Source organism: Macaca nemestrina, chromosome 2 (genome assembly GCF_043159975.1).
Source record: "Macaca nemestrina isolate mMacNem1 chromosome 2, mMacNem.hap1, whole genome shotgun sequence".
Lineage (NCBI taxonomy): Eukaryota > Metazoa > Chordata > Mammalia > Primates > Cercopithecidae > Macaca > Macaca nemestrina.
In genome coordinates, this window is record NC_092126.1 from 170,700,219 (window position 1) to 170,712,840 (window position 12,622).

The following is a 12,622-nucleotide window of genomic DNA, read 5'->3' on the forward strand; positions in this document are numbered from 1 at the left end:
ATGGTCCAAATGATGTACCTAAGTCTGCCTACACACTTAGAATCACTTGGGAAACCCTTTAAAAATACGAATCCTTTCTTTTCTCATCTTCATCTAAGGGATCAGGACGCTGAGGGAGGAGGGGGTGCTGTGGTGATGACTTGGCAAGAGGCAGTCTGATTGCTGAGGAAGACAGTGGGGAAGATGCAGAGGTGGCAAGTGAGAGAGGCAGTTGGAAGGCTGGGGACTGGCTATACTCAGCAAATAAGTTAGCCCACTGAGCAAATACGTGTATGAATTGAGTATAGTCAGATCCACATTTCTTATCATCTGGGACAAGAGTTATAATCATGGAAATAGGAAAAGCTAGGGAGATCCTAAGGTGTTGGATTGAAATTGGAAGTATTGGTAGAAACTCATGAATTTTCAAAAATATATAGATACAGAAATAATTATAGAAACACGTAGCAATATACACACCAAGTTCCCAGATCTTGGCTTTTAAATATCCCCTCCATAAAAAGGAGCCAAGCTCCTGGAGGAATGACTGATTATAGGCCTAGGGCAAGGAAAGAACAAAATAAGCCTGAATTATCTTGCTACAGAAAATAAAGAAGTGCTCAAAAAATGACAGGGACATGTCAAAAGGAGAGAGAAGTTAGTGTGAAGGAGCTCCCACTGGCCAAATCTGAGACAACCAAAGCATCAAAATAAATAATGAAAACATTGGATTGAAATTCAATGAATAAAATAAGAATGCACGAGCCCACACGGATATAAATAAGTGAATATATAAACAAACAAATGAAGCGGAAAGTAAAGCTCTTTCTCACAATAGAATGTAGACTATTTTAAATGTTGGCAACAGACAATCTCCATCTGGCAGTGAACCTACAGTGGCTGACAAAGGTAGGAGTCATTCATGGATACTCAGCTGCTGGGTGAAGGTTTGATGGGGAATAGAATATTGGTGTGACATTGAAATATGTCCCCAGAAAGCACTGATCAAATACAAAGGAAAAATGATGACTTCACAATGGCAGACACAAATTTGGCCAGGTGACCAAGGTTAACATTACCAATAGTGGGGGCCGGTTGAGAGAGTAGAGCCTCCTGACGTGAAGCACTGAGAAGAGCACAGCGTCATTTCTTCAGTCTTTCTGCCAGGAATGCAAGGCTTGAGTCTGAGGAAACATTGACTGAGCCAAGTTGAGGGTCACCCTCATAAATGAAAGTTCTGTCCTCTTTAAGACTGTCAGGGACGCAGATCCAGAGCCAGAGAAAGAAGGAGGAACTGTTCCAGACTGAAGGAGAACAATGTGACAATAGGTATTCCTGGAACAAGGAAAAACATGGTATTGGGACTGTTGGAGAAACTTGAATGGGATTAGCGGATTGGAAGGTAGTATTGGCTGATGCTGATTTTCAGATTGGAAAGGTATTATATGGTAATACAGAAGAGTGTTCTTGTTTGGGGAAAGTATACACTGGAATCTGTAGGAGTTATGGGTCATGATGTCAGAAAAAAAGACTCTAATAAATTCAGTTCATTTCTCTCTTTCCCTATAAATATACACACACGTATACATGAACAAATAAAAAACACATATATACTTCTGTATAACTATTCACACATATGTGTATATGTGTACACACACATACATATTTCTTTCTCTCTAAAAGGTTAGTAACTAAAAATTAGGGAATCTGGGTAAAGAGAGTACTCTTGTAATTTTTCTGTTGGCTTAAAACTATTTCAAAAAATAAAATTAGAGGTTGGGCACTGTGGCTCACACCTATAATCCCAGCACTTTGGAAGGCTGAGGCGGGTGGATCACCTGAGGTCAGGAGTTCCAGACCAGCCTGGCCAACATGGCTAAACCCTGTCTCTACTAAAAAAATTAAATAAAATACAAAAAAATAGCCAGGTGAAGTGGTGCATGCCTGTAGTCCCAGCTACCTGGGAGGCTGAGGTAGGAGAATCACTTGAACCTGGGAGGTAGAGGTTGCAGTGAGCTGAAATCATACTACTACACTCTAGCCTGGGTAACACAGCAAGACTCTGTCTCAAAACCAAACCAAACAAAAATCAGAAAAATTCCTGAGTCCTACTCCAGAACAACTCAAATGAATTTTTAATCTGAGTATCTGCATGTTTAAAAAATTTCGAGGTGATTTAAAGGTATGACCAGGGTTGAGGGCCACAGCTCTAAGCCATCTGCATACTTCTCAGCTTGAACCCTAACTGCCTACTTAGGACCAAGCACAGAGAATGAAGATTTCTGAGACATATCACTGTCTTCAAGACCCAGACCAGAGCAGAGCCCACAGGTCATGCAGACTTTGGACTGTTCTGAAGATGGTGATTCCATGGTGGGAGGTAAGGTTAAGACAAATGGAAACTTGAGGCACTGATGTCCCCAACTGATTTTCCTGTGTCCCCCTTAAAACCAGACGGGTAGTTGACTCATCTGAGGCTAGAATCAGGGGTGGAGATTGGAGAGGTCCTGGGCACTCCAGCCTGTTCCTAACTGGGATACCCACTGGGGCTATTTGTTTGCAAAGCTTCTGATGCTAACTAGCAGTCAGTTATGGAATCAGATGAATCAGCTAGGGTTCTATTGCTCCAAGCAATAGAAGCAAACCCTCTAACTTAAATAACAGAGGAATGTATTGGTGGTATACTGGAGAGTCACATAAAGGACAAGAAGTCACAGAAATCAGGGCAGGAGCCAGAGGAGCTCAGGACATCTAGGTGGCAGGAGCCACCCTGTCTGGTCATTGCTGCTGGAGAAAACATCCTCCATTCATTTTTCTTTTGCATCCTTGCTTTGGTCTACTTAAAATAGAAAGACCTGAGAAAGTGGTATAATTGGTTGCTCTTGACTCCTAGGCCCACCTCCTGGCTGTATTAGCATCTCGATTTCCAGTCCTATCAAGACTGTGTAGAGAAAGAGAATATCCCAAGAAGGGAAGGGAAGGGAGGTGAAGGCTGGGCAATACCCACCCCCATTGTCTGATAGAGTTTCTAGAATGAGTCAAAATCCATAGAGCCATAGGTGAATAATCCAATAAATGAAATAATAACTTCTAATATTCTCCCCCCCGCTTGCTTGTTGTCATTTGCATTAAATACACACAAGACATTGTGGACCCATTCTACCTCCTCAGAGTTTCTGAATACCCCTCCTTGGTTGTCATATTATTGATAAATGAAAAAATCTATGACCCTATACTATTCATTTTTATATGGATGGCTTAAGGATCCTTCAAGATCACAGAAGCATTCATTCGCATATCAACTAATAATTGAGCACCTGCTGTCTACTAGGCCTTATTCAGGTACCCGAGATGCATCAGTGAACAAAAGAAGTCAAATTCCCTGCTCTTGTCTTGCTTCCATGTTAGGTGGGGCTTATGTGTGTCCGTCCTATCTCACTAACCTGAAAACGAAAATTGTTCATACTGTTTCTACAGGCAAAACTTTACCACAATTCCAGGAAACCAAAAGAGGCTTTTTGTTTGTTTTTTTTTTTTAGACGGCGTCTCGCTCTGCTGCTGCCCAGGCTGGAGTGTAGCGGCATGATCTTGGCTCACTGCAAACTCTGCCTCCTGGGTTCAAGTGATTCTTCTGCCTTAGCCTCCTGATTAGCTGGGACTACAGGTGTGTACCACCATACCCTGCTAATTTTTGTATTTTTAGTAGACACGAGGTTTCACCATATTGGCCAGGCTGGTCTCAAACTTCTGATCTCATGATCCCCCCACCTCAGCCTCCCAAAGTGCTGGGATTACAGACATGAGCCCCCACACCTGGCCAAGAGAGGCTCTTCTAAGACACAACCAGTTTCCTTGGTCATCTGTATGTGCCACACTTTTCTCCTTTGGGCTGGGGCAGACACATGTGGTTTCAGAACAACCCAATGGATCTCAGTCCCAGCTCTCCACTAAGCAGAGCCACCAACTTCGGTGTGCCTGAGGCAAATCCATGTTTTCTTTTTTTATTTTTTTCATTTGAGACGGAGTCTAGCTCTGTCCCCCAGACTGGAGTGCAGTGGTGTGATCTCTGCTCACTGCAACCTTCGCCTCCTGGGTTCAAGTGATTCTCCTGTAAGTGATTCTCCTGCCTCAGTCTCCCAAGTAGCTGGGATTGCAGGCGTGTGCCACTACGCCCAGCAAATTTTTGTATTTCAGTAGAGATGGGGTTTCACCATGTTGGCCAGGCTGGTCTTGAACTCCTGATCTCAAGTGATCCACCTGCCTCAGTCTCCTAAAGTGCTGGAATCACAGGCGTGAGCCACCGTGCCTGGCCGCAAATGTATGTTTTGTAGGCTGACAATCAGAGCCCAACATTCTCTTTTGGAGAATCCAAATATGTGGGCATGGAAGAGGTGAGCACAAACTCTTACCAATGCTTGGTTATTTGTCTTAATGACCTGAGGGTAACTCTAAGAGGCCCTTCTGAAAGGGATTAATGTGGTATCAGTTTAGTAGATGTGGAATATCTATGCCTTGGGCCCAGTGCTCATCCCTCTCTGGGCTAGGTTTGGTGGGAGCTGGGCCTTGGCCTTAAGCCTGACCTCTCTCTCGCTGCCCTGGCAGTGACCACGCCCTGATCCTGGCTGAGCTGGCATACCCAGCATAGGAAATGCATGTTGGTGAGGTTTGGGCAGGAGAGAGAGGTGTTTGGTGAGACACTCAGCTAAAGGTTTCTTTTACCACAGAGTAGACATTGCGGTTTTGCTGGAATCACATTCAGGTTTATGTGCCTTTGGTTTCATGAAAAGACCAGGACCATTCGCCCAGGAGTGAAATGACTTGGCCCAGCTCAGCCACAAGTGATATTTTGGCTGGAGATAAGCTCCTGTAGCAAAGGGGAAACTCTGTGGGACCTGGGTTATATTGGTGCTCTGAGGCAAATGAGCTTGTGACTGAAGGTGACCAGTTCTACTGTCCTAGCCTCAGTTTCTTCATCTGCAAGATGGGTGGGGGTGGAATGGATGACCTCTCGAAGTCCTTCCAGCTCCAACATTCTGATTCTATGCAAGACTGTCTCCATCATTTGTGCGGCCCAGTGCAAGATGAAAATGCCCAGTGCAAAATGAGAATTTCAAGAATTTCAAGCAGCAGAACATTAAACCAAGGACCAGGCCCTTCTACACATGGGGTCCATACACCACACAGGTAGTGTGCCCATAAAGCTGGCCTTGATTCTACGCATCCCCATGGCTGCCTGTTTCTAATTACACTTGATGGAGCATCATGTAATAGAGTGGACAGATACAGGTTTTACAGTTAGAAAAACTTGGTCTTGAATCTAGGCCTTGCATACCAGTCCAGTCCTAGGTTCCTTCCCTATCTGTTCCTTGTCTCAGTTTCCTCATGTGTAAAACAGGGATAATTACACTCATCTAGCAGGAAGGTTGTGAAAAATAAAGACAGACATGCAGAATACACAGTAGGGGTTCAGTAAACAGACTCACCAGTGTTGCAAGGTATCACATATTCACATTAAACTGAATTCCACCTGAAACAGCATTTCACAGAGCCATGGCTTTTTAAGGCAAAGTTATGCTAGAGAGATAGCCAGATTCAAAACAGACTTTCTTTTTTCCCAAAAAAAAAAAAAAAAAAAAGTCACTAGGGGCTTTTTACAGTAACTGCATCTGTGGCTCTCTGCTTTCTGGACCACACACTCTACGATTTAGGAAGTCATTCCTTTCCCAACTGAAAATTATCTTGGGCTTGGTCCCTTTCTTCACTCAGTTCCCCATCCTCCCACTCTTTTCTTCTGCTATTCAGAACTGCATATGGGTTTTGAGAAACCCATTTGCATTTCACATTCATTTCATGGCTATGATTGTTCTCATTTGCTTTGACTTCACATGTAGCCACATGTGCAGTTTTTCTCTCATCTTGTGCAGCCAGAAAAGAGGACCAGACTTCCTTGGGACTGTCCCTCCTCTCATTAATGAATGATGCTATAAGCAAAAGTCAGCTTCCACCAGTGGGGAAAATATTATTCATTCTTGTGTTCGTCTCTCCATTCATTCACTTACATGTCACCCTTTGAGCGCCTAATATGTGCTAGCCATGTTCCCAGACACTGGGAATTTAGAGATAAATTATGATCTTTATCCAATTAGAAACTCAAGAACCAGTGAGAGAGACAAACGAGAGAGCATAAAATGTCAGCTACAGCAAGGTAAGTATTTTTAGAACGGTTGTGGAGTTGCAGGGAGACAGAATGACTCCCATGAGTTTTGTTTCCACCTGGGTGAGCCGGAGAAGGGACCATTTGAGCTGGGTGATGAAGGATGTGAAGGAATTTTCTAGAAAAAGATACACCCATCTGAAAGGAATCCTGGGACCTCACTGATGCTTTTCAATCATTTCAATAATCTTGTCAATTCCCTGAGACATTTATCTCAGGATCATGTGTGTGGAACTCCAGCTTCACAAACCCCATGGCCTTGGCTCACCATTGACCCTCTTGCTCCAGCAGAGTGGAAATGTCTAGAGGTGGGTCCTTTCAGTCTCTTCATTGCCTTAGTTATGCAATTCCTCACTCCTAACCCACTCTTTCCTTCTCTCTCAGGGGTAGATACCCTTCTTCCTTCCAAAGGCAGCCCTTCCTCAGGGAGCCCAACCCCAGCACACCTGTGAGACTTTGCTTATTCAGTTTTCTCTCTTAGTGCTTCAAAATCTACTTTCCGGTTCCTTACCCTCCTTCAACAAACAAGATTCAGTCTTGCACAACCTAAAAACAAACAAAACTTTTTTAAGCCCTGCTATTCCCTCAAGGTATTCAGGTACCTATCACCTTCCTTTTACTAACACACTTGTTGAGGAAAGTGGTTTCTTCACTCTCAGTTGTGACATTCTCACCGCTCCTTCAAGCCTGACCTAACAGCTTTTAGCCCCTGCTCCCTACTGAGTCTCCTCTCCCAAAAGTCAGCAGATCTCCAATTCACGAGTCTACTGACACATCTCCAGCCCTCATGCTCACCGAATTCTGCATCGTTTCAATTCTTGAAATGTTCACGTTATTGAAACCTTGCTCCCTCCTGGCTTTTGTAGCACTGTTCCTCAGCTACTCCCTTCCCCACCAGCCCCTCTTCCCTTCTCTTGTCACAGACCCTACTCCTCAGTTATCCCCTAATGACCCTTGGCCTCGGCTAGATGACTGGCTCCAAAACCCTGTCTCTAGGTCCTTCAACTTCTCTGAGCCTCACTCTCACATTTCCAATGGTTTCTGTGATATTTTCCTTGAGGTAGCTCATTGGTTTCTCAAATGCTGACTTTTCTTTCCTTCTCCCTCAAGCCTTTATATTTTGATGAGTGATGCTGTCATCACCCCAGCGCCCACTCAGGATTGGAATGATATTATTCCAATATATATCATTCCAATCTTTCCCTTGCCCCATCTCCAATTAGGTACCCAATCCCATTTCTGTTACTCTGAAATGGTCCTTGCCATCTTTGTTATTATGGTTTCACCTTGTCCTTGAACCACCATGGGTGCCCAATGGTGCATGTTCATTATTTCCCAGCCCAGATAAGTTCATCTTTCTAAAGTTTGACTCTGATGCTGTCAAAATCCATTCTCTTTCTGAATTTACCCACATTTTTGTCTGGATATTAACTCAGTGTTTTCGAGACAATCTCTGATTTTTCTCTTCAATGTAACAAATTCTTACTCAATACTTAGTATGAGCAAGTCACTGTATGAGAAGCTACAGAAGTAGAAACAGGAAGATACAGTCTTTGCCTTCGAGGAGTACAATCCAACTTTAAGAGGAGACCATTGGGGATAAGACAGAAAGTTAGGAGAACTAGAAAAGAAGATAAAAAAGCAAGGGCTCTCTCAGAAAGAAGAAACCACAACATGTGTGTTGTGTGTGTGTTGTGTGTGTGTGTGTGAGTGGTGTGTGTGCATGGTGTGTGTGTGTCCAGGACTGTGAAAAGTAGAGGTGGTGTTTGAGGAGGATTTTGACAGAGAGAAAGGACAGCAGAACTTTCCAGGTGAAGAAAACAATTTCCACAGCGGTGTAGAGATGGGAAAATACTGTGCATATTTGGAAAAATAGTAATCCAGATTTGTGGGAACATAAGGTCTAGTGAGATCTAGTCTAACCAATTAATCTACGTGATGAGAACTAAAATCCACGTTTCTTTAGGAAATATAGTAAATGGCATAGCTTAGGACTTTGTCTTACACTTCAACAAAGCAGAGTGCTGTATATATTATGTTTGTCAGATCTCACACACACACACACACACACACACACACACACACACACACATACACAAACATTCGCTCTCTCACAGAGACATGCATGGACAGAAAACCATGCTGGGTAGTATAGTTACACAGACCTTGCTCTTGAGAAATAGCCTCTCGGGAGAAGGAGGGAAGGGTGAATAAATAATTGCAACATCGTATGGTCAACACTATTAGTACAAGTAAAGATGTGTGCAGTGCTCACAGCAGCCTAGAGGAGGGAAAGGAAATGAAGTTGGCAGAGATTGTAAGGAAAGCTATATAGGGTAGCATTTGATTTAAGCCTCAGAGAATAAGTACGAGTTTGTCAATGGAAAGGGGGAAAGCAGGGTGTTTTAGGTCAAGGAAACAGGAATGAAATGTGTGTGTAGTGTGGTGGGGGAGTGTGGGTAGAGCTTGAGGAAATGTGTTCATACCTGGAAAAGCTGTCTCGTGGGCCAGAGCAGTGGTCCTCAGTGCTGGTGATTTTGCCCCCAATGGTTCTTCATGGGGGCGATTTTGCCACCCAGGGTACATTTGACAATTCCTACAGACATTTTTTAATTGTCACACTCTTGCACGGGGAGGGGATGTTCTGCTGGTATCCAGTGGGTAGAGGTCGGAGATGCCACTAAATATCCTACAATGCACAGGATTCTCCCAAACGACAAAGAATTCTCCCCTTTAAAATGTCAATAGTGCCAAGGTTCAGAAACCTTTGGCTAGAATGTAGTAGTCCTAGAAAGAAGCAGAAGGAAATGAGATTGGAAGGATATATTGGTGTTAATTTGTAAAATGCCTTAAATGCCGTATAATATACTGATGGTTTCCAGAAAGGTAAACATTTTATTTTCATTGATTTAATTAGTCTCATTTGATTCAACAATATTCATTTATAGTATAATTCAATAAAAAGTGATAATGCTTATAAGTGACAAAAGAGAATTTTCTTTACAAAATTGTATAATTTTTAGCTTTGAGATCATTTGAACAGAGACTTTCTAATGGAAAAGCATCTATTTGAATCCTTTCCCTGGTGAGTAGCTGGATTCCTCTGCCTCTGGCCACTCCTCTTGCCTCCACTCAAGGTATCAGGGTTATTCGCTGAGCCTTCTGGCTAAGTTGGCCCATAAAGCACAGGGATGCTCAGGTGGACCTGGTCTCTTTAGGACTGTAGCTAGGAACTAATTACTTGTTTAGAGTCACAACTAGGTGTGGGTTCTCAGGAAAGACTGGCTGTGGTCCAGGACTAATACAAGATGTTTTGAACAGAAGTCTGGGGATCACTTTTTCTAAGCCTTATTTGTGTTGGAAAAGTTGAGTTCATATCATCATCACTTAATTGAGTCCTTTTTTTCCCCATACTCTTCCATTAGGAACCCCTGCATCGCCCCCTGAGTGGGGTATTAGACCCACTTTATAATGAAGAGGTTAATAATTGGCAGGAAGTTACTTAGGAAATACAATGCCATCGAAGCCTATTTTCAACCATCTAAACAAAGGTATCCGCCCAGAAATAATTTCCCAATGTAAAGGGGAGGCAGAAGACTGTAGGGCACACCCTTCATTCAGATGAAAGAAGGCTGCTTACTAAAGTTTGTGTACTAGTGGTTCTCAAATCCTTAAGCGCAGGGAACGTTTTCAAAATACTAGGATTTTTGATGGCACACTTGAAGGGATTAAATGGAATCCACTGTGATTATCATACTACAACGGCATTCATACATTAAAGTTAAAAGGATACAACCTATGTGCCCAGAGAGAAAGAGAGGTCACAAATGAAAAAGTCAGACCATCCTCCCACCTTTCCACTCAGAAAGTGTATGCCCCATGGTAGGCTTGCCAGATAAAATGAAGGAGGCCAAGTTCATTTTGAATTTCAGATACATAATGAATATTTTTGAGTATAAGTTTGTCCCATGCTAAACTCATTTATCTGAAATTCAAATGTAACTGAATACCTTGTATGTTTATTTGCTAAATCCAGCAACCCTATTCCAGAGAGAGCGTGAGATGGGAGTCTTCCATTTATTCCGCCAGTATCTGTGCCCACGCACTTCTCCCGGGTGAGCATCTTGCTCCTTTAGATACGATTGTTGTTAACAGTGCATACAACATGGCCCCTAAATCCAAGCCAACTAATTCAGCTAGTGTCCACCTAAAGAAATCACGATCTGTGTTAATGCTGGAGGGAGAAGAGGATTGTCTAAAATGGACTTACTAAGAGACGGTATGTTTGTCTCTGATGTGGAACATTCCCTAAGTATTTTCGTTATTTGGCAAACATTAATTGAGCATCAGAAATGTTCTGGGCACTTAGGATGGAACAAGAAACTAAATATTGCTGTTCTCATGGTGCCTACATACTTGTAGCGGGGAGACTCTTCGATGCTCATTTTTATCCCAGGGTTGACCTGAGTTAGATGTGAGTTCACGTATCAGCTGCAACAGACTTTAGTACCTTGTTATTTGAATACTGGAATAATACTGCAATAAATACTGCAATAATAATACTGCAATAAATACTGGTGTAAAAGATAAAGCTTTTAGGAACATGACTCTTAACTGAACACTTTTTGTTTCTTGGCATGTGTGCATGTGCTTATGTGTTTGTGAGTATACAGATAATGCACAAATAATGGGTTTCCTGGAAATGTTGGTTGTACAGAGACTATCTTTCTTGACCATTTTTGTCCCCAAAGCAAGCACTTGAAAGAATTCAGTAACAACTTCTTGAGCAGAAAAAGATGGCCCCTGCTCAGAGCTTGGTTCAGCAGCAGACACTGAAATGTGGCTTGGCTCTGTCCCTTGGCATAGTTCTAGGGTTTTATGTTCCATGAGAGGCCTTGGAGGGAGGAGGTACTGGTACCTTTTCAGAATCTCATCAAATCAGGCACGGACTTGCTGGCAGCCACAGTAGAAGGATCTTACTGATCATTGCCCAACTCTCAGGAGGTAACTGGAAAAAGAGAAGAAGGCAAAACAAGCAACCAAATCTGAAGCCTTATAAATTTGACTTGATAATTTTGTCTCAAGGCTGTCAAAGAGTAGAAATAATGATTTCATTTTCTCCAAGTCCAATTATTGGGCATTTAGTATTTAACTCAGATAAAATACATTCGAGCGTACCTATCAACTTTTTTTCTTTTCTTTTTCTTTTTTTTTCAGTCTAGCCGTTCTTAGCATCAGATGACTCTGCTCCTTGAAAATACATTTAAGTGATGCCATTCCTGTTCAAAACCACCACTGACTCCTTCTTCGGGGGGCAAGCCTTGACATCATGTGCATTTTGCCTGTGAGACGTGTCTCCAATTATCTGAAAATCTTCTGCCAGGGATAAGGCGATTCGTCTCTATTCTGTCTGAGGTTGTGGATCTTGGTTTGCAGAGGAGGGCTGCAACCTAGTAGCTTCCTCCGCGTGGCTTCTCACTGAAACCAGAATGACTCATTTAGAAAGTAATCTGGGTGCAGCCTCTTGCTGCCCTCTGGTGGAGAGAACGGATATTGAACAAGCCATAACAGGACTGATCTCTGAGGCAAATGCTGTAATGCGTCAGCGCAAAGGTCCACGGGGAATAATTACATTTCAAGCTATTATCTAAATGAATGGAATTCATCTAAATGAATGGAGTTGGAACGGTTGTTCTATGAGAATCTTATTTCTCAGCAACAGGCTTTAATTCCATCCCCTTTTTATTTCTGTTTGCTGAGAACTGGTTTCTCATTTCTCCACGCTTGTTCTTCCTTTTGGTGAACAATCATTTTGTGTATTTTGAGATAATTATAAAATTCTTGTACCCTCATTTTAAAACATTTCCAGAAAGTGAAAGTCAGCATGTGACCCAGGAAAAATCTAATTCTTAATACACTCGAGATTGTAAACTAGGGTTTAGACCTATATATTCAGATCAAATTCCAAACCAAAATTCATTTCAGAAGTTTAAATAAAACGTATTTGTTTTATACCTTCTGAGTCCCTTCATGAAAGTGAGAGGTTGTCTTCTTAAGACTTTTGCATACAAGTTACATTTCAAGAGAATGTGCTTATTTTTTAAGCCCTAAACATGAGAAAATGCTCAAAAAGTATATCCAGGTAGAAGCATGCAATTTTAATTAAAATCTACTACTACTCTTTTTAGAATCCAGGAAAAATTGTGGAGACTAGAGTATGGGATATTAACACATTATGCATCAGTGTACGACTGACCTTTCAAATGTGTTCCAGTGCCCTCTAGAGCTGTTGTGCTTTTTGAATTAAGAAATTCTTTTTTTTTAATTTTTATTTTTTGAGATGGAATTTCACTCTTGTTGCCCAGGCTGGAGTGCAATGGCATGATCTTGGCTCACTGCAACCTCTGCCTTCCAGGTTCAAGCGTTTCT

The 12,622-nt window shown here is 42.3% G+C and overlaps 1 long non-coding RNA gene across 1 annotated transcript; it reads left to right on the forward strand.

Annotated features, from left to right (window-relative positions):
- The first annotated feature begins 1,207 nt into the window (after window positions 1–1,207).
- Window positions 1,208–12,341, forward strand: LOC139362063 (uncharacterized). The gene is made up of 4 exons (XR_011620351.1): window positions 1,208–1,308; window positions 2,237–2,359; window positions 3,519–3,643; window positions 11,411–12,341. It is a non-coding gene; the product is annotated as an uncharacterized lncRNA (long non-coding RNA).
- The last annotated feature ends 281 nt before the right edge of the window (window positions 12,342–12,622 follow it).